Here is a 21,954-nt window from a genome sequence, read left to right as displayed (position 1 = left end):
TTTTTAATGGAAACTTGTGTTGTTACTTTTATGAACACTTTCTACCGCTACGACAGCGGATGTTTTTTATGACAAGTAGGTTTAGGATCGTTTATTATTTCAATTAGCAATTTTTGTCGACATAATTTTCCAGGTACTTCATTCAAGCACTACTGGTTTTAATAAATCGTCGGAGACTGGGTCAGAAACTGAGGGTCATCATAAACCCAGGCGTAGCTGTCCAAGTGTTAATTAATTACATTAAGCCAAGTAAATCTGGCAACGATAAAGTACCTAATAAGCGTTGCGATAAAAAATGTATACAGTGTATTTGCAAATTGTAAGAATTCAATTTCAAAACTATAAATAGATATTAGAGAAGACTCAAACTTTTAGATTGAAGGTCTAGAAATACATAATGTGCAAATAGCCACAAAAAATGATACAAATCTTTCACTATATTCATTGTGTTAACTTTCTAAAAACATTTTGAAAATTTATGATGTTGGTAGAACGATTTTATGCAATGAATGTCGAAATGATTTTTAAACCAAGGATGCGATAAGAAGAGAATTGAATATCTTCCAAGAAATAATTGCATAAATAAAAATGATACTTTCAGATTCTAACTGATCAATATTTCCAAAAGTAGTCGTTATTATTCGAAAACAATAGCGAATGGCAAAAATTTCCTGAGAAGAGAATGAGCACCATTCAAGCAGCAATTGATAGAATTGGAATAGACCACGTAACTCTAACCCATTCATATGTTCTACAAGAACAGGAACTGCCAGTTTGCGAATAATGACGCATTAATTACCATCAAACACATAATAAATTGTAAATGCCACGTCAATCATTGTGTCGGAAGATAATCAAATCCCCCTGACAATATAGACAGTATTGTCGATTCTCCAAACAATATTTCAAAATTAACCGAATTCGCAATGATTATAAATAATGTAACAGTGAGACAATTGAACAGAAACGTTCTTGAATGAACAGAACGTTGTTGAACAATGGTTCATCGTTGTTTATTGTCTGCTGTTGAAACAATAATAAAACCTATTCATCAGTCTCTCGTGCCAATGCGACACATTTCTGATAGATTTCAAATAAACGGTATACTTTTAGTATGTTATTAGAATCATTTATAATCTTAATTATCAATTTTTCCAACGTACTTTTCAAAATACATCTACACGCACTACATTTTGTCTATGAACCGTCATGAAACATATAAAAATAGCAATTAAATGTCATAAATAAGACAGTCGAATGACAATATTTATAATTTGTTTAGAAAGCGTATTTATAAACATAAATTGTATTCAATAAATTCTGTTCTAGAATATTTGTTGTATAACTATCCAAAAGTATCTGAAGAAAATAATTTATCTCAATGATTGAAAGAAATTATTGATAAAGCAGATCAACGTACAAAATATTAAATTACTTTTTAATTATGATAAATAAATCGAATCATTTCTGACAGATAATGAATAATTTTTATAAATTATTCGCATAATTCTTTGTCCGAACAAAATCTTATTCGATCAGACTTTATCTAGATAAATTTATATTCAATGATATATATTGGACAGTGTTGTATGTAATTGTATCTGTTAACATCAATCCCGTCTGTTATTATTTAAATCTAATAAGTGGAGGGGATGTCAACATATAGCTGCCTAATTGTCGCGTGAGGACTATACGGCCTTAATGCCAATAATGATCCAAACTTGAAATAACTCGAACAATAATAAAGTATTGAAGCTGAAATTTTAACTGCACTTTGCGTGCATGAAATTAAAGAGAATCTAGTACGGATTTTTCAATCCGACTTTTTTTTTCACAAGGAAAATATTTTAATCATTAAAAATATTAATTGGCAAAATAATTTGCACATAATTAGAATCAGTGTAAAAAATGCTATCGAAATTTATAATTTTACGTTGGCCGCACGCGCCCGCCCTTGAATTAAATAAAGAAAGGGACAAAAAAAGAAAATTGTAAGTTTTTGATCGGAGTTCGCAGAATACTGTGGGTCGCTCGTGACCTATGCGCCGAGGAACGGATTACGCCTTGTGGAAGCCGCGCGTAGTTACGATAAAATATTCCCTTGGTAATAATTAGACACGACAAGGTTCGGCGGCGGCGACGTTCCTCAGGCACAATTGAGAGTGAGAAACGCGTGACATGACGCGGGCGAAAAAGAGAGGACTCGGATGAGAAATTGCGTACAGTGTGTACCGCGAAACAGGTACCGTTATTTGCATCGTGTCGGGAACGGTTTCACATTCCGCCACGATTGTGTTTCGCTGTGAGTTAATATTCGAATATTAAATCCTGATAATTAGTACCGATACGTTGCACGGTGAACAATGCGGGACACATCAGATATTTCGTTTAACAACATGCTATTTTCATTGTCCTCCGGGCGACGGTATGCGGTTTTCGTTACACGCGACGCTCGTTAAACGAAATGCGTGTTCCAATGCTTGCGACTGCAATTAACGGGGAGAAACACGCGACAACTCATCATCGTGGAAAACAGAGTCCAGGAAAATTGTAGACGAGCCGTGACGGACAGGAACGAGGTGAAAATGCTAACTGCCGGCATTAGTCTGAATAGGAATCCCGCGCGTTTCGCATCCGATGGATTTATGTATACCTTGAAAATATGGATTGTATGAATTTTAATCACCTCCGGATAATTTAACACATTCGCGGTAGTACATGGCTATATCGTTCATTTTCATTGTGACGAAGATGGCACTATAAACATTCTTTATAAACCATTCATCCATTCAGCTATGTTATCATACATTCAATTGTATTATATACTGCGTTTATTTTTGAATTTATTATGCGCTTAACGTAACGGCTAACTTGTTCATTTTATTTCCTCATGTCGTTGTGAATAAAGAATATGTATAGCTACTAAAATGTAATATGCTGAACACTAGGACGAAATGTGACTGATCAAAATTCAGATATCTCAATTAGCTCAAGTATAAATCACCTGTCTACCTTTCCAGCTCATTACAGCTTATACCGCTCGTGCGTGTCTTAATTAGAGATTCATCCCTTTGTAGAACGATAAAGGAAAAATACATTCAATCGATTATTTTGAAAACAAGGTTCGAATGAATACTAAAATTTTAATATGCATAATAAAATTTTTAAATTATTTATGCATATTTTTTGACTTTTAGTTTTTTTATTCGAAGAGAATAGTTATTTTGCTCGAATTTTTATTATTTAAACTTCGTGTATAAATTCTACCAAGAGAAGATTGTTAGTTTTTCAGAAATGGGGGAAATGTTCTAGTTAGAGAGTAATAGTTATTTTATTTTGGAATAGTTAAAGTATTTTCAAACAAAACCGTTCGGTATTTAATAAGCATTTAAAATAAGTACATCAATATTGCTTCTTTAAATAATGCTAAGTAAATTGGAAAACAGCATAAACTTTTATAATTTATTTGAAGATGTCTGTCAACAAGTAAATATTCAATTAAATATAAAATAACTATTAAAATTGAGCTGTTTTAACAGAATCCACGCGACAACGTGAAATTTAACTTGAAACAAGCAATTAAATAATGTAAAAGTTAAAAGTTTACTAAGTAACATGATTATAAAAGTTTACTGCTAAATTACAGTTAAATGCAGACCCTGCCTCAAGGTATAGGTTGTGTGAGTTTTTATCACCTTCAGATTATGTAACTAGAAATTCGTTGTTCTATTAAACGATGGCATTAGTATAGAATAAAAAAAAATCAACGTTTATGCCTAACATGTATCATAAACCGAGAAAGTAGTCAAGAAACTTCAGTATATAAAATTACAATTACATGTTAATTGCAGAACCTAACATTCCAGCCTGTTCACGTTTTCTTTTCTGCAAAAAAATTTGACTTGCGCATTTCAATACATACATACACACAACATATGTATAAATTGTATAAAACTTTTCTGAGATTTTCTGATTGAATGAACCCAAACAGAACAAAGTAAAACTGTCCTGAATTTACTTACGCTCTGAAAGTACAGATTATTTGATTTTTGATATAGCAGACAGATCTTTTTTATCTAAAATTATTTTTGAGCTATTTACAAGGTAAGAATACAGGTTTCTTCAAGTGAAGGAATGGTACGGCCGGAACCACTTTCTTCGAGTCTCTTTTATCAGATTAAACATAGACGTGCTAGGAATCGTGCGACAACTGATACAATTTCATAAAAAAATTCATTTTCAAATTGTTGGAAAGTTACGAAATTTAGTTCCACATTTTGGTAATATAGTAACCACAAATTGTTCTTTGAATATCTTAAAAATTGTGGAAAATGCAGTCTTGTATGCACGTAATTGAATATTGTCAGATCACTGACAGATCATATATATTTCTCTTGCATTCTGAAATAATTATCGTAAGCATTTAGTATTTTGGCATAATCTCGGATAAGTTGGATTTGAGCTTAATTTTAACTGAATCTGTAAGACCACATTATCACGTTCATTTCTTGCAATTAAAACTTCGGCTTCGCGAGATTTAGTCGAACGCTTTGTACGTACTATTAAACTCAAAATAGTCGCATCGCTCGGAAGTGATAGGGCAATTCTAAAGAGAAATGGACATGACTCTGTGATCATTTTATTGCTCTGTAACTTCCTTGTACGACTTCTCTCTCTCTCTCCCCCCTCCCCCTCTCACTCTCTTTCAATCTCGTGTACTCGCTCCTAGCATATAGTGTGTCACGCGCTCATTAGTATCGCTCTGTCTCTCCACGAGTAAGACTAATAGTGAATCTACTTACAGTTGGCTAATGCTAGTAGCATAGTCCGGTAGGCATTTCAATAGAATTATAACAGCAAGAACAAAAATCAATTGCATTAAGAACATACTTTACATAGGTTACAAAAAAGCATTTACAAATTATTAAGTTAGGTTGTATTTCTATCAGGTATTATTAAACCGTATATTTCAGATAGTAAGTTATCCAGTTTTAGACATCAGATAACAGTCTAGTGCTGATAGTGATAGCATCAACGCAGCAGCAACAAAAATTAATTACATCAAGTGCATTCTTCACGTTACTTTTAATCCTTCGCTGTCGAGTGGCGACTCTAAGGCGCCGCTAAAATGATCATGCCATGTTTCAAAATAATTTTTATCCAATTTATTTATATTTAAAAATATTATTAAGAGCTATTATTTGTTACATAAGTCATAAAATTCAATTTTATAGTGTACAAAATGCTCCAGGTTATATAAAATGGACACACTGTGAGTTTGAAAAAATATTTTGGATGTCAAGTTTAAATGGTTTAAAAAAATACTTAAAAATTCTTTAGCTAAGTCGATTTAGCCATATATTTTAGATACCATATTGTTCATTTTTAAACTGAATTACATCACAGAATGAATTACGTTACATTAGTTCAAAAAAGGTATTTAAAAATTATTAATCTGCGATAATTGTGACGTATATTTCCCATAATAACTTTATTAAATTTCCATGTAACGAATCTTTGTTCAGGGAAATGAAAAATTTTTAAAATAGCGATCACTGAACTGTGGATTTTAATGCAAATTTCTATTTTTATATTATGTTTTACTATTAAATACTGTCAATTTATACATCCTCCTGTATTTTAAATATCTGCATACGACATAAAAGCATCAAGATTACTGATCACAAGTTAAAACAATTGCACGTAAATATGATAGAGATATATTATAATTTTGATAAAATATGGTTGTCAAGTATAAAGTGGAGCAAAAGATGCACATAATTGAATTCGATTATTTTCCAATAAAAACTTTTTATTTTTCATCAAAGTATGCACCCATATTATCGATACACTTTTGCCATTTCAGAGGTAACTCATTTATTCCTTTGCTGTAGAAGCCTGGATCACGGGAGTGAAAATATTTTTAATTTTAAATAGTATTTTACGTATTCCTTACGTGAGAAAACGCCTCCATTTAATAGACTAGTTCAACTATTTAATTTAAACATTCCTTTCATAAGAAAACTTTTGCACCCCGATTTCTGCACGTGATCCACTATTTTAAATAGCCTTTTATAAGTTATTTTTGTAAAAAAATTCGTATACGTAATTCACTATTTCAAATAACGTCTCATCAACTGCCATGTTTATCATCGATGACTTTTCTTGTTATTTATACTTTACTATGCAACAAGGTGTGTTCTAAAAATAGAATAACTTGAGAGATATCCTAACTATTATTCAGATTGTTTTGCAAAGATGCTTTCGCGAAAAATGTTTATACACACTCCATTGGTTCAAACAGCATTTTCGACATTTTGTTCCAAGTTTTTAGCACGCTTGTGATAATTGCAGGCGCGCACACCTAGCTGGCGCGTGAAGCGGAGCAGCTGAAAATGAGAAACTCGCGGCTGAAAATGAGAAACGCGCGACACACGCGCGTAGCCAGAACGAAAAAGAGTAACGGGCCATTGGTACCATAGTAGAACAAGTATCTCGTGGTATGCTCGTAGAACTGCTGCCGGTGAAAAGAGGTTATTAGATGCAGAACGTCGTGTCGTAATAAATGCCCGACGCATAAATACGACGCGCGGCGCGGCCGGCGACGCAGTCACGTCGCGGAGGTCGTTTCCATGTCGTCTAAATTCCTGCGGCACGAGAAGGAATGCCGGTGCATTCGACAGTTGCACTTGAATCAGGAAATTGTCGTCCCGAAAGCATGGAATTCCGCCTACGAGGAAACAAGGAACGTTACCCTGTCATGTGACTCGCGCGGCAAACTATTCTCGGGAAAATGAATTGTATCTTCCGACGCGATGGTGTCCCGTTAACGAGAACGTTTCTGTATCGATAGAACGCAATCTACTCGCGCACATTATAGATATTTAATGTAATAGCCAGAACTGACCAATAAAAAAAATAACGTTTTACCTAGATAATTATTTGATTGAATATGAAATTGAATAATTTATGAATAATTGAAGAATTGAAAAATTCATTCACCAATAAAATGTTATTTGTCTTTGCGAATCAAGATAATTTATTTCTAAGCCATTGTTCATAGATAGCAATAACACGTGTAACATTTTTCTGCAATGCCAGTTTACCTGTACGTCTGAAATAACAACTAAAGACACCGTTGAAGTTCCAATTTCGAAAAATATTGGACACGTGTCCTTCTTTCTATTGTTATTTGCTATACTACTGCTATGAATTATAATTTATATCTCAAACTAAAATACCATAATTTTCTCTCGAACATTTCGTAACATTACAAAAATTAAAATAATTAAGGGTTGACAGAGTAAGGTGAAATGCTATGTATAATATCGATGTGGGCAGTAATTAGTGATAGTGTTGACTTTTGAAAATTATGAAGAGACACTTTAACAGGGTTTAACATCCCAGAAATGACTAGTCGTAGGATTAAATCACAAATGTTTGCTGTTGTTAACTAGTTCATGGATGGTAGAAATTTTAATGTGCTATATCCTTCATATTGTGATATCCTTTTTATTGATTAATATTTATACCATATTTGGTACAAATATTTGATCCTTGTGCCAAGAATATTACATTTTGATAATTGTATCTTTCATACAGACAGAAAATCGAAATAAAATATTCAACGAACCAGTTTACATTAAAATCCATAAAAATTTCAAAATGTAACCTCTATATAAAATTTTATAAATGATAATGTGGTTTGTAAATGTCGATTTATAGCATTCATATAATTTTCCATTATAATGAAAACGAATGCTACAGCATTCACGTCTGCGAACGTGTCATCTCAATGCTCCATAATTTCCCCAAAATTAATCACTTTATTATTACGAATTTAATTCACAGTCGACAAAGTGACCTAAGTCCATTTGTTACTTTTTGTTGTTGACTGTCGTAACGCGTATATTATACACTTAATAATTGCTATTATTTTAATAGGAAATGTAAACTTATGTCTATTAGATACACTTGAGCAGTGTGGCACACTGGTATTGTATATGTATACTTTTGTATTCCCTTTTAAGACGCATATCCTTAAATATTTCAATTTTAATAGAAATGAACTTGCAAAATAGACGGCTCAATTAATCACTGTATTACTCAACAGATAAACAATCGCTGAACAGAAGACAACTAATACTATCGAATGACATACGGAACGTAAAACTGTTAAGTAATTGTTACACGAGAAATTTATGACACACGCACTCACGCTATGGAAATAGTATTAAACCCGATGATTTTAAACGAGTCGAGTTATTCGAGCCCTATTCGTTACTGCCGAAGGAAAAGCTCGATTGTTCTACGTATGTACATAGAAACCATGGATATCGTGGGCTTCAACTATCATTTCGAGTGCACAATTTTATGGCACGGGGAATGTACTTTGTGATAACCTTCGAATATGATAAGATAAAATGCAGTCGCACAGCTGGTCCACAAGTTTTGACACCTTCGTACGATCTCTGTTGGTGCATTACTGGATTATCATTTGTCGCGTTATCGAGCTGTTCCGCGAATTTTTCAGGGCTAAGTAAGCTACACGAAGGGTTTGGAATCTAATCGTGTAGGATGCTTGACTCCATTACAGAGATGGACTGTGCGTGTCTCGTAATCTAACTGGGAAAATAAAAATATTGTGTCTACCAACTATTCTAGCCCGGATGCAGTTGCTTGAATTTATGCTGTTAACCTGGTCATAAATTTTCGTAGGGTCTCGGTTATTAGGCTCTATTCTAAAGCGAGAATGGACAACCGTCCCACAATTTACAAGACACTTTTTTACACGGTAAATTATGGCACTGTTTATGCGGCACATTTTTACGCGCGATATCATTTTACGCGGCCAGTAAATCTTTGTAAAGCGGTTGAATTAGTCAATAAAGTGGAAAGCGCTATTGTAGCGTTTATCGAAACATTTAACGAACTCTCAAATTCCGATTAATTTATTTACTATATTTAATCAGATTTAATAAATAAATTTAATAGAATTTATTTACGGTATTATTTTATTTATTACATCAATTTTATAATGTACATCAACAATGAAAATGAAGTCGAACTACTCAATACATACTGAGCCAAATATTTTAAACGACAGTGACTTTGTGCGTATTGAAAAAAAATGATTGATTGTTACAACTGTGTCACAATTATGTGATTGTTACAAGCTGTTAGGCGTGAATCTTGTTCCGTTTCTATGAGCCAGAATCAAATTCTATTCTCTTGTTATCGATATTTAAACATTCGAGTATATGTAAATACATAACAAACATAAAGTCTCGTTTTCTTTTAAGAAATTATTGCGATCGAAAAAATTCCAACCATTGTCATTGTAAAGAAAATAGTACAGCGAAGTGTTAAAGGGGGTGAGATTCGCTGAATTTTATTCGAACTTAATATATTTCAGCGACTGCAAACATATGTGTTTGTGTATGCTATTATTGTATAATTTATGTAACAATTTTCAGTGAAAGAACAAGTCCAACGTCGACGAAGATGTCATGTAACATCTGACTGACTCGATTTTAAATAACATTAGATCGTCGTATATTGGATACGAGTCGTCGGCGCTATATTGGAACACGTTGGTCGATAACGATTTGGTTGTTGTACATCTATCAAAACATAAGTCTTTTGAATTCTGCAATTGTTAATAAAATTTATTTTAAAGAAAACGTGAACTTTGTGATTAAACTGGAGAACAATTATACATTATCGATTATACTATATTCATTCAGGTCTCGTACGTTTGGTATGCGTAGGCTACATAAGCCGCAGACTTTATACGTTTATTACAAAATTGACTATATGAAATTTGAAACAGTGACAAGATGAACAAACTTGAAGAATACCAATACATCATTTTCGAGCTATTAAAATCATTAACAGAAGAAAGAGGGTTCTATGCAGCTTCTATATCCCGTAAATGATGCACAACAATTTAATTGTGCATACACAGCCACAGTCTAATAATAAATCATTATAATAAAGTTTATTTTAATAGTATAATTTTATTAACCGAATTCAGTAATAGACAATACGGTAATAGATAATTATTTTTCTTACTCTTTTTTTCACTTACTAATTTTTGCGATAAAAACATAAAAACCGCAGTCCGTACATGACAAACAACGTGTTAAACTAGAAACCGATTTTGTCATTATTACTGAAGCTCAATCGTAATTTGCAACGACGAGATAGAAAGATTCCACTGTTTTGCAGAAATTATTTCAACGTTCTATTTTGCACCCTCGCTTATGCTGCGAATAACATCCGCATTCTAAGTATAGAGGTTGCAGAAAAGCCTGCGAAAACCGGAGAGAAAAATAGGTCCGCACAGAATCGGACAGAGAAAGCAGTGGTTTTTCACGATGGCACTTATTTTACGAGCTACGGCGTATAATTTGAGTCTAACAATAAGAAATGGAAGGACAGAGCACGGTAAATCGCGCGGAGGTCCGCGCTTCGGGCACCGCTCGGTTCCGCTCTGGTTCCACGGAGCGGCGAAAATTTCAATTCGTTCGAGCCGCGAGTATTATGATACATCATTACGCCTCTGTGTCACACCGACAAAGTCGACCAATCGCCAGGTGCAATCACGGTCGCGTACAATTAACGCACGGCGGCAATTACGACCTCGAGGACTTTCGAAACTGCCTTTGTTACACGCGTCGCTCTCCGTGGATACGTGGGTGAGAGTGTAGGTGAGAGACAGCTCGTGAGCGCGCGCGCGACGATGATTACTCAATTACGGTTGATCAGCGACAGAGAGCCTGATTGAAACCTCTTTCTCCATGGAAATAGTTTTTCAGAGCTACGCGTGGGATGGAGAGGTTAAATGCGCAATTACAACCGGGGATGGATGTGAAACGTCGCACAGTGCAGTATTTAGCCCGATTGGCTCGTCCGAATTATTCCTGCGTTAATTATAGTCTCAAGGTCATGATGTGCTGTCGTTCAATTTTTCATAATTTCAGTTACGATATAACGAAATAAAAAACAAATTTTTACAATTGAAGAATCAAAGTGATCTTGTATTCTTCGAAATTTGATTCATCCAAGATTGTGATGTCTGAATACTGTTTAAAGTTTGTTCAAAATATTTTTTGTCAGTGTTGCATTCTTTTATTTTGTTTATCTTTTAATTAAAAAATTTAGTACGTCGAATACGTTACTTATACTACTTATGGCATTTTTAATAAAACTTCTAATTGACGAAGAAGTCAAGCTTTGATCAAACCGATAGCAGTTTGGTGTCATTATTAACACATATTGGTCCGGTAATTTTTTCACCACTATTTACAAAATTCCGGCATTATATGACACTATCTGTAAAAATGATATGGTCTATATAAAACGTCTGGTCTATACAACGCAACTTGTTAAAAATCATATATTTCCAGTGAAAATTTGAAAAATGATATAAAACAGATTTGTTTCTATATATAAATTAAAATTTCTTTTGCTTTCTGGAGTTATATAATATCCGAATACCCAAACGTTTAAACTTTGAATAAAATTCTTCTATACGCAATACCAAATACTACGCTTTTACTTGGTTATTCATTGAAATTATCTTTGTTCAGTGAAAAATAGAATTTAATTTATTTAGAATTAAAAGAACAAGGAAAATAACGAAACTTTGTCATTTGACTATTGGTGATTGTTTACGAAATGATGAATTTGCATCATGCGAACGAATATGTGTTAATAGACTGTCAAACTCTATACGAAATCAAAATTTTCTGCACTATTTGCGCGAAGTAGCGGCTGAATAAAAATCGAAGTCTTCTTGTAATTCGTTTAATAAATCTTGTATATCCTGTAATTGTTTATCGAATCGTTTGTAATCTTGTGTAAATCTTGAAATTGTTTCAAAGATATTTGCTGTTTTCAGTGCTCTGTATTTCGCTTAACCAGGCTCGCCATAAATGCGGAAAATCCTTGTTCTAATTACTACCAAGTCCTACAGGCATTCCATAAAGTCGTGTATTATGCAAACTTGCCGACTTCTTACAGAAATCGTAAAAAGCCTCCGCATATAATGCAGAACGTAAGAATGAGTTACATACAACATTATGAAACAAACAGGCGGTGTGTGTATACAGGATGTTCACGAAGTTAGCGTCCAGATTTTTCATCACAAATGTAATGAGAAAAAGATGAAAGGAAGTAAATTATACTGATTTTTGTAAATAGTACTCATTAAACTAACTTCTGTGAACAGTGTAACTACTAGAAATGGGACCCTAAGCACGTAGTCTCCATGCATTGCGATACGTGGCTTTTGGGCAACCATGATGAAGAGATGACGATCGTCCACTGCACGTTGACGAGACGACTTCCTTCTTCTCTGTGCGTCCGTCTCCGAGTACGGTCGTCTGTTGTGCGTGTACCGTAGTTTTTAGAAACGTGTTTGTACTAATCTCTGATTTGTAAAATCTCTACAGTAACAGTAATAACAATTTTGGGGACACGAAAGTAATTTTCAATTTGTTTCATCGAATGCTAAATATTTTTCTATCAGAAAACATTCGAACTATTCTTTCATTTCTAACTTTACATTACTTTAAACGCCACCATGAAATTGTTTAATTGCCTATCTTGGGACATTTATGTCGTGTGTCGATTTGAACATTGGAAGGAAACATATACATTAACAAATGTCAATAACATTTTTAGTTTATTTCTATATAATGGGGAAGATTATAGTTGACAAAGAAAAAATTTGTCAATTACCACTTAATTGGAATTAAATTTATTGAATTCTGCAAGTAACTTTTTCCTTGCTTTTGTGTTTTTATATTAATTATTATATCATTTTATATAATAAGCTCGGGAACATTGTTAACTTTACAAAGATGTACACAAATTTTATTAGTTGGTTCTGCGTTACGCAAACACCATTAGTGAATATAGTTCTATGCACACAGTAAAGATTACTTATATACTGATTACTATATACCCATTAAAAGATTACTTATATACTGATCATAAATTGCGACAGTTACAGGTGAATATATGAGATATATATAGCTACGGTAAATTAGTATGGTTTTTCCCTAATATTTCGGAGCAGTAAATTTCATCATGTGTGATTAGGCTGCGGGTTTTATTCATTTATGACAGAAACAAATAAGTTAAATACGGAATTGTAAAGACACTACTAGAATTCAAGGATATCGTTACACTATTTTCAGCCCTTTAGATGTAATTTATGTCTTTTACAATTAATCTAGACAGTTCTTATTTTATTATACAATACCTATATATAATTATTGGAAAAGCAACATTCTATAATTTTAAGACGTCTATTTTATATGATTGAGTACTACCTTAAGATAAAGTAGATCAGTTTGAAACACAATTTTTCGCCGATTTATTCCATAATCATCTATTATAGTCGTTCACGATTAATTTCAAAATTGTAACACTCTGTTTCATGCATCAGATAATTAACATTATAAATATTTCATTGGTATAAATATCCGTAATCTAATCATAGCAAATAGACACGCTCGCATGCGTTACAAGCAAAACGGGAGAATTCTCTTGAAAATATTGAAAATTCTGAAGTCGCAGACGATAAATGAGGAAACACCGGTTGGCAACTTGTGGAACACCCAGTGCATCGTCTGGTTGCGACGATATTCGGCTACGGGGCGGGGCGTGCACTCATTAGCAGAAGACCTCGTGGGATTCGCGAGCCAGGAAGCCTATTTACTCCTTGAGGAATTCCTCGTCGGTTCGTCATTGTACGTACGCTCATGAGACAGGACATCGTCTGTGACCTGGTGTCGACGCAACGTGCTATTGTCACGAAACTCGAGGAATAGGGCGAAATAACCCGTTCTCCGTCTCGTTACGTAACCGTGTGTCCCATTGTTGTTCGACGGTAACCGTTTCTCAAAACATCTTGCATTCGGCCGGTATAGTGACAAGAATTTTTTATGCGTTCCAAAACGGTTCCACCGCGATCACGTTCCGCACGCGAGAGAACGCGACGCTCACAATGGCGGTATTGTCTTTCGTTTCGCAAACCGAAAATCGAACGTCTCACGTTTTTTTTTGTACGGATATCCCGTATTACGTATTCTCGGTAACATGGTAATTATTCCAGTACCGCGAAAGATTGCGAACTTGAAAATTACGTGTTCGCGTAGGAGTTGAGTACAAGAATGAAGTTCGTTAACTACGGAATAAATATTTTCCGTGGTAATCTAATTGTTCAATCTTCTCGAACATTTGGAAACTAATTTGTAAAAACGGAGGTTTCGTCAATAATTTTCAATAATGATGTTACAAAAGTTATTGTGTATCCAGAGTGTCTCAAAAGTCACTCTCAATCGGGAAATAAGGGGTTCCTGAGGTCATTTTAAGTAACTTTTTCCTTTGCGAAGGTTTAATTAGAGGCTTTCTTCACGAGTTGTTAAAAAAAAACTGTGACCAATGGGAGACGGATTCGGTTGGCGCGAAACGGCCGAGCCAATGAGCGGAACTGAGCTTAGTCCGCTAGTTGGCCTGGCTAGCGCTAGATGAACTTGCCTCTCATTGGTCAGTACTTTTCGTTAATAACTTGTTATTGATACCTCGGAGGACATTTTTGTAAAGGAAAAAGTTACTTCAAATGACCTGAGGAATTCCTTATTCCCTAATTGCAAGTGATTTTTGGAACATCCTGCAGAATTTGATTAGTATCAGGACACGAATACAATGCATTAACTATCTTGTTTTAAGGTCACTTTTTTTTAGAGTTTTCAAGATCATTGCTGTTGATTTGCAGGAGTGTGCATATCTTTTCTCCTTGCACCATGCTGTCGATGTTAACATACATTGTGATGTGTATACTTGACCTTAAAAGACCTAAGACTTTCGTTACCTAAAGTAATTTAAAGGTCAACTCGTTACGTATGTGTGAATGTATTTTTATGATAGTTACACGCGATGCCATAAAAAATTGCACTCATATGCGAACCAACCTCGATAATTACGAAAAATCCGAAAATATATCCTTAAAGAATAATTAGAAAAAGAACAATCATATTAATTAGATTTTCAATCAAAGTACAGTAGAGAATTCTTTATCGGAAAGTTTATTTTCATGACACCCTGACAACAAAACATTCTATCATCTAAAAATTTGATTCAAGTTCTAATTTAAATAATGTATCCAAATAATAGAATGATTAGATAATCATCTAATCATCATATATAACAATCAATGGAATGTTTGGATACTGTAACAAAATGAAATGAGAGCGCACGTGGAAAAGTAATTACATTAAATGGTTAATTAGGAAAAAAAAGTAACATTTATATGGTATTACTAAAACAAAAATGAAATATTTGAAAACTAAAAAGTTTTATAAATGGATTTTGAAACGTGTCTGGTGCGTGAAGATTGTTAAAAATAATTAGAAAATGACGAAAAGTAAAATTATTGTAATTTAAATTAATAACAAAAAATACTAAATATTATAATAAATACTGAATCTATGTAATATTTATTTTTAATATTAATACAGTTCCGAAAATTGTAATTAATGCAAAGAAGATTCAAATAAATCGATATTTGTTTTATTGATTCAAGAATAATAATATTAATACGTTCCGTGCCGAGCTATATTTAGTCGACTCTTCATTCAGGTCAATTGAAGCTTTACAAATCAATATATTATATTTATTTATTAATTATTGTCAATTTAACTATGAAATAAATATATTATGGTCCATTCTTTTGGTGGAAATTAATTCTTCGATTCTAACTCGTCAGAAAATATTTTTTTAACGCATTACACAGACATTTAAATGTGTATCGCCAGTGGTACACGTGGCACGGTATGTGTTAATATTAATGCAAATAACACATAAATAAATAAATAATAATTTTATCCATTATTAAAGAAAACCTCACGCGTCCGATATTCCTCTTACAAAGTTCTCTCGATATAGGAAAATACTATTCATTATTTTGTTCGACATCAATCACTGCACAAACGCACCGTACCTTCTGCGCGTATTAATATAGAATAAATCATCCTCTCGCCATTCCGCAACATCGTTACGTGTACCTGCGGCTCATTAACAATTCAATCAGGAAGAACGGAAGTTTTTCCAGTAGCGGTCCGCAACGTCGTTAAATTTACCGATATTCTACGGGCGTCCCTTCCTCTGGATTTTTCAAATTTCTCCTCCACCACCCGAATCGCTTCCACGCTCCCGCATCCTTGTAAATCGAAGCGCGAGGACGCCTAACTCACCGAGACGGAGAGAGTGCGACGTAGCGAGAAAGCGAGAAGGTGGCCCCGGGCAGCCTTGAATCACCTGTGCTCACCTGAAATCAGAAAACACAAGTCGCTTGAGTGCATTCGGTCGTGCGTGGTACCTTGTCCTTTCAATAGAAAAGACTAGAAGGTCGTAAATTTACCTCGTTCACCTTGCGCGGATAAGATATGTGCCGAGCGTCGTGAGAAGACACGCGTGAGTAGAAAGAGTCTCGTAAACTACAATGTTCGTATATCCGCTCGGCATCCGTGGCACTAAACTATGATCGTGAGTCTCGGCTTTCCGAAATTTGCATTGCCGAGGACGAGAGGGATGTTCGCCGAGAATTAACGGCGCCGTGGGGAGCTTAATTATTTCTAGTTGCGTTACGGCGACGCTTTACGCCGCGACCGTTCTACGTCTCTCTCCGCTCGCCGAAATGCAAATTTCAAAAGTGACCCCCGCCATACTCGGAGCCGTGTCTCTGCCTGCGTTTAGGCATGTAGCTCCTCTGTATACATGACTCATGGGAACCCCATGTCTTATCTGCCTCTATGCATACCCTATGCTAATGCAGGCTCCCAGATGACTCGTGGCTTTCTCTATTAGCGGCTGTAGCGAACTTTTTCATCTTAATTCTGATTGATCAATATTTTAAATTCAACCAAAATGACTTGAATATTTTTCAGATGATAATCCGACTAATTTGCTGGATAATAACAGAAAAATATATATTATATGTTGCAGTTGGTGAAGATGATATGAAATTAAAAAATGATTTCTTCAAACTTTTTATCTGAGCCTTTAATGAAAATTTTAAAAATGCGTTATATTTATCCTGGTAATTTATATATTACAGAGAAAGAGAGAGAGTATTTAAAATCTCTCTATAAAACCTCCCTCCACTCTACGTTAACCAATATCGATAAAATTGACAGCTGAGTTGCCGAGATCAACGATACGCATTTTTTATATTTTCGTTATAAGTTTAGATAAAGAAGTTGGAAAAACCTAATTTTTTAATTTTTAAACCCAACCTAAAATATTATCTTATAAAGACTCAATTTGGATAAATTTGAGAAAAGTGGGGAAAAAATGAGATTCAGCGGCCACAAGTCAATTTTTTGGTGTTTTTATAATAGTAAAATCATTTATCTAATTGAGAAAGGTATATAGAAATGGCAAGAATATATTTATTCTCTAGTATAATACCTTCATTTTTTTGTTATCCTGTAACATATAATATTTCTATTTGCAATATAATATTATATTTATAATTTAATACTAATATATTTAATAAAACTAGGATCTTTTAAAATACAAAAAAGTTAAACTAATATGTTCCATAGTAAATTTTAACTTTCTCGTTTCAGTTTCGTTAATTAATCATTTTACGTCAAATGCAGGTCATTTTGATCCGCGCACGATACAAAACCTTGGTATGCGGTAACATTCCGTACAAGGACAGGACTAATTCTATTATGAGCTAAAACGCATTCGTTTCACGCGACTATCGGAGACTATTCTTCTTCCGAAGGCTAAATCGATATTTTGGTAATTTTTATGGCACATACTACAAATACTATATTACTATAAGTATTATACTACTTACTATAATGCTATATTATTACTTTTACTATACTGCTACTATACTACAATACTACGCGCTATACTAGTACTGCCGTACTATTGCGTAGTATACTACAAAATTATAAAATGAATTACAAAGGAAATAGCTCGATGCTCTTATTAGGTTGGAGGGAAAGTTCTGTCGTATTTTAAAGAAAATACAAGAGATTTAATGTGATCTCCAACAGTTGTATGATGAATGCCAAACTCTTCTGCAATTTCTCGACTTGTTAAATGTGGATTATTTTCCAACATGGATCGCAAAACATCATTATCGATCTTGGATGGTCGTCCAGATCGATCACTTTCTTGGAGGCTCAGATTCCCGGAACGAAATTTGCTAAACTATCTTTGACAAGTACGAACATTTACAATATCTTTTCCAAATACCGCACATAAATTTTTACATGCAACCGATACGTTGCTTCCTTTTTGGAATTCGTACAAAATGCAGTGTCGTAAATGCACTTTATCTACTGACATGTTTTTCACTTTAAATATCACAAGTAAATGATGAACGGTAAAAAAGGACTCCTTTTATATTATACGGCAGGTAAAAAAAAAAACAAAAAAAAATTCCCAATGACTCACTAGCCAGATGTTTTTTTTATTTACAAGAGAAATTACCTGCCTATTTAAAATACGACAGAACTTTCCCTCCAACCCAATAATTTCTGGTGCACTACTTATCAATCTTCAAAATTGTATACTGCTGTCCAATAAATTTGTTGCTACACCCATGGAAGTTTTTGGAATATTTTTATCGTACTGTGATTCTAAATATTTAGAAACAATTTCTGTGCGAGTTTTGCAACGGTTACCATACACATTTACGATGATCGAGAATGTAAACATACATTCATGGAAGATTCGTTTAACGAATTAGTTCCTCTAAGCTAAACGATGATAAAAATTGCGAAAAATCTGAGTAAATATAATTTCTTATTGCAATTAAGCGATCTAAAATAGTTGCTTTGGTACTCCATAAATTTACTGTTAATTTCAATTATATAGATTTTCAATAAGAACTAATCTAATAATCTTCAATAAGAACTAATAAATATCGTTCATGTTTAGTATCTTTTAAAGGGTGCTTTAAAAATTATGAAACAGAAAGGATACACTGGAAAATGTTGATATTTATACAGTTTGGAAAATATGTATAAACATCATCATGGTTTGATATGTACACCGATATTTTCGTAATATATAAAATATATGGAACTGATAATCGCGTCTAACACGTTGATTAGTGTCACCCAAATGTAGGTGATAGTAATTTCTGACCAATCTTGGAAATTCATTTTTATTGTAATATATTTGAACAAATTGAATTTGTCTAGAATGTTTCGGATGCGAAAGAGTTTTAATTTATTAAGTAAATATTAACTTTCTAATTAATTAAATTGCTTTAACTATATGGGGATTTTAGTGGTCGTTTGTCGGCGCTTAATGTGTTAAAGTGCCCTCGGTGTTATGTAAAGGGAATAAAATAAAACTAATAGTTCTAAAATTCGAGCGCTATCTAAAGTAGCTGCGTATTCCTTGTTTAAACAGATAAGTTCGTAAACACGTCGTACAGCACAGCGAGTGTAAACAGCAAGATCTAATATCAGTTTTCTTCTATTAATCTTGCCATATAGTAATTTATACGTGTCATAATCAGTTACGGATCATCAAATGCCGCACACGAGGTCGCATAAAATCTACGAGTAGGTTTAATTCGATTTTGATAGTAACTATGTTCGAAACAAATAAGCGATATTTGTAAGTATTGCAATCTACAGGGTCATAAAGTTAAATGTATTGGTGTGGATCAATTACAAATGGTCGGACACGATAGATTAGTTACAGCTGGTATCACACCTGAACATATTTCAAGTGATATTACAAACCATTTCGAATGATATTATTTGGAATATTTCAAATAATATGTGATTTTGTTTCATATTTATTTACATGCTGTGTAAACTTTTGGAGTAATAGTATGCGATATGTTACCCTATTTTATAATTATGTCAAATAATTGTAAAATTATATCTTGGGAATTATATGCTGATCTAATTCTCAGCTTTGAGTCTGGTTTTTACTGACATCGTCATTGACACTATTTCAAATATTAGTTTAAACAATATATTATATTATAGCAATTTTTGCTACTTTGCCGAGCCTGCTTTATATTGACGCGTTTATTGACATTTCATCTTATTACAAGATAAGAAAACCGATCTGACTATGTTAAATGATAATCCGATATTCAGTAACATTTTTCTAAACAACACTACTTTTCTTTCTTCTGTACCAGTAGATTTTTTTGGATAATTTTCTTGAACGACATTATACGACGGAGCCAAGTAAAAATACTTAAAACTCAAAGCAAATTACTATAATGATTTCTTAAAATAAAACTATTTGTTGCGTATTACTTCAAAGACTGTATCATTCTGTAGAAAGAGTGGAGAAGAAATCCATTATGTAAAATTATTTCAAATAGACCGACATTGTTTTGATCGTCGAAACGAATTCTTTCACGTAGTTATATCCGACACAATTTTCATTTCAAACAAAATTTGACCAGGCTTGACTGGTATTCGAGCGTCTGCTTCGACAACACACGTACGCCGTCGAAGCTGTTCGATTACCGAACGAGTTTTCACGAATCGGTTTTCCACGGTGATAAAACGGGACGTGTGGAAATCGTAGCGGGATCGGTGTCAAAGACAGTTCTTAAAAGTCTCCGGTATTGGCGTTACTCCGGCGCGTCTGAACCGATGACGTTCACTCCGGCTCGCAAGCGTGCATCCAACGTGAGGGAAGAAGTGCATTCACCTCGGCCGTTTGCATCGTTTACAGCCGCTGCAACCTTTCCCGGGTTTTCTAGCCTTCTGCCGAAGCGGCTCTATCTCGACCACCATGGTCCACACTTATGCACTTACGCGTTAATGCCGTAACGACCGAGTCGGCTGCTGCAGTTGCAGTTGCAGTTGCACCGACAAGCCGAGGGCAAGGCAGCAGACTCCGGCGAGGGCAAGCTACCGACACCGGTATCAGATTTATTTCACTTCTACCTTCCGCTTCTGCTATCTACCAACATCTTTCGTCTTATCTTCTTCCAAACAGACCTTCTTTATCCCACTCTGTTCGCCAACTAATTTTTTGTAGTAATTTTGACCTTCCTTTGCAAGCCCCACGTGTTTGCCGGAAAGAATAATCACTCACTTATCTTATCTCCTACTCAACAAAGCTTATTTTATTCCACTTTACAGATTAGGGTAGTTGTTTTGTTTTACACTAATTATGCGACAGTTTATTCCTTGTTAATTCTCGTTTGTTCTTCAGGGTGAAAATTCATCCATTCTCTTTTTCAGATACAGCAGAAGGTGGCTGGATTTAATTGTTGCTTTATCCTTTTCTAAGCAGATTTGTTTCTATATTGTTCTAGAGTTTAGAATAACTGAATTACTATTATTAATTTTCTTAACTCTCATATGTTTCTCGAGTTTAACATTCACTCATTCGCGTTTCTAAACGGTGCAAAAAGCTCGGTTTATTTCTGTTCGAATTATAAGCTACAATCCATTACTTTTGAAATATCTGTTCTTGTGGGACTTTTATAAGAACAGACGTTACTCTTAGGAACATATTTAAAAAGCATTCTCGTGGAATTAATACTACCGACTATGTATAATAAAAGTTCGTCCGAGACATTTATGTTCGTTTTATAAGCAATATATTTTACTGGGAGTCTCTCTTATGAGAAATTCTATGAAATAAATGGAAACTACCCTTGAAGCGTGAATTATTTATGTAAATATTATAAATAAGTAATATATTCAGAATATCAATTCGCATTTCATAATTATTTAATGTAGTGATACTCGTTGAATAATATTTAGTATTTGTTAGTACGATGAAGAAAAGAAAGAAAAGTTCTGAAATAATTCAGAAGAAAACCTATTTAAAAATCACGTAACTTTCTACGTCTCTGATTACAATAAACGGAAATAAAAAACATCAACGATCTATCGCAAATCCAAGAGGTGTACGGAGAGT

General features: G+C 33.9%; 1 protein-coding gene across 4 annotated transcripts in view; it reads right to left on the bottom strand.

Annotated features, from left to right (window-relative positions):
- Smash (smallish) overlaps positions 1-21,954 on the bottom strand; it is a 324,377-nt gene that overhangs the window by 140,236 nt on the left and 162,187 nt on the right. The window contains exon 1 of one of the 4 annotated variants that reach the window (XM_078191777.1): positions 16,155-16,174. The exons of the other annotated variants lie outside the window; for them this stretch is intronic. The gene's annotated coding sequence lies outside the window, so the exon portion shown is untranslated. Of the gene's footprint in view, positions 1-16,154; positions 16,175-21,954 lie in introns of those variants that run through there. 4 annotated transcript variants of the gene reach the window in all.

This window comes from Augochlora pura, chromosome 10, assembly GCF_028453695.1.
Source record: "Augochlora pura isolate Apur16 chromosome 10, APUR_v2.2.1, whole genome shotgun sequence".
Classification (NCBI taxonomy): domain Eukaryota; kingdom Metazoa; phylum Arthropoda; class Insecta; order Hymenoptera; family Halictidae; genus Augochlora; species Augochlora pura.
The sequence above is the reverse complement of the archived record's forward strand: the minus strand, read 5'-3'. Positions and strand labels throughout refer to the sequence as shown.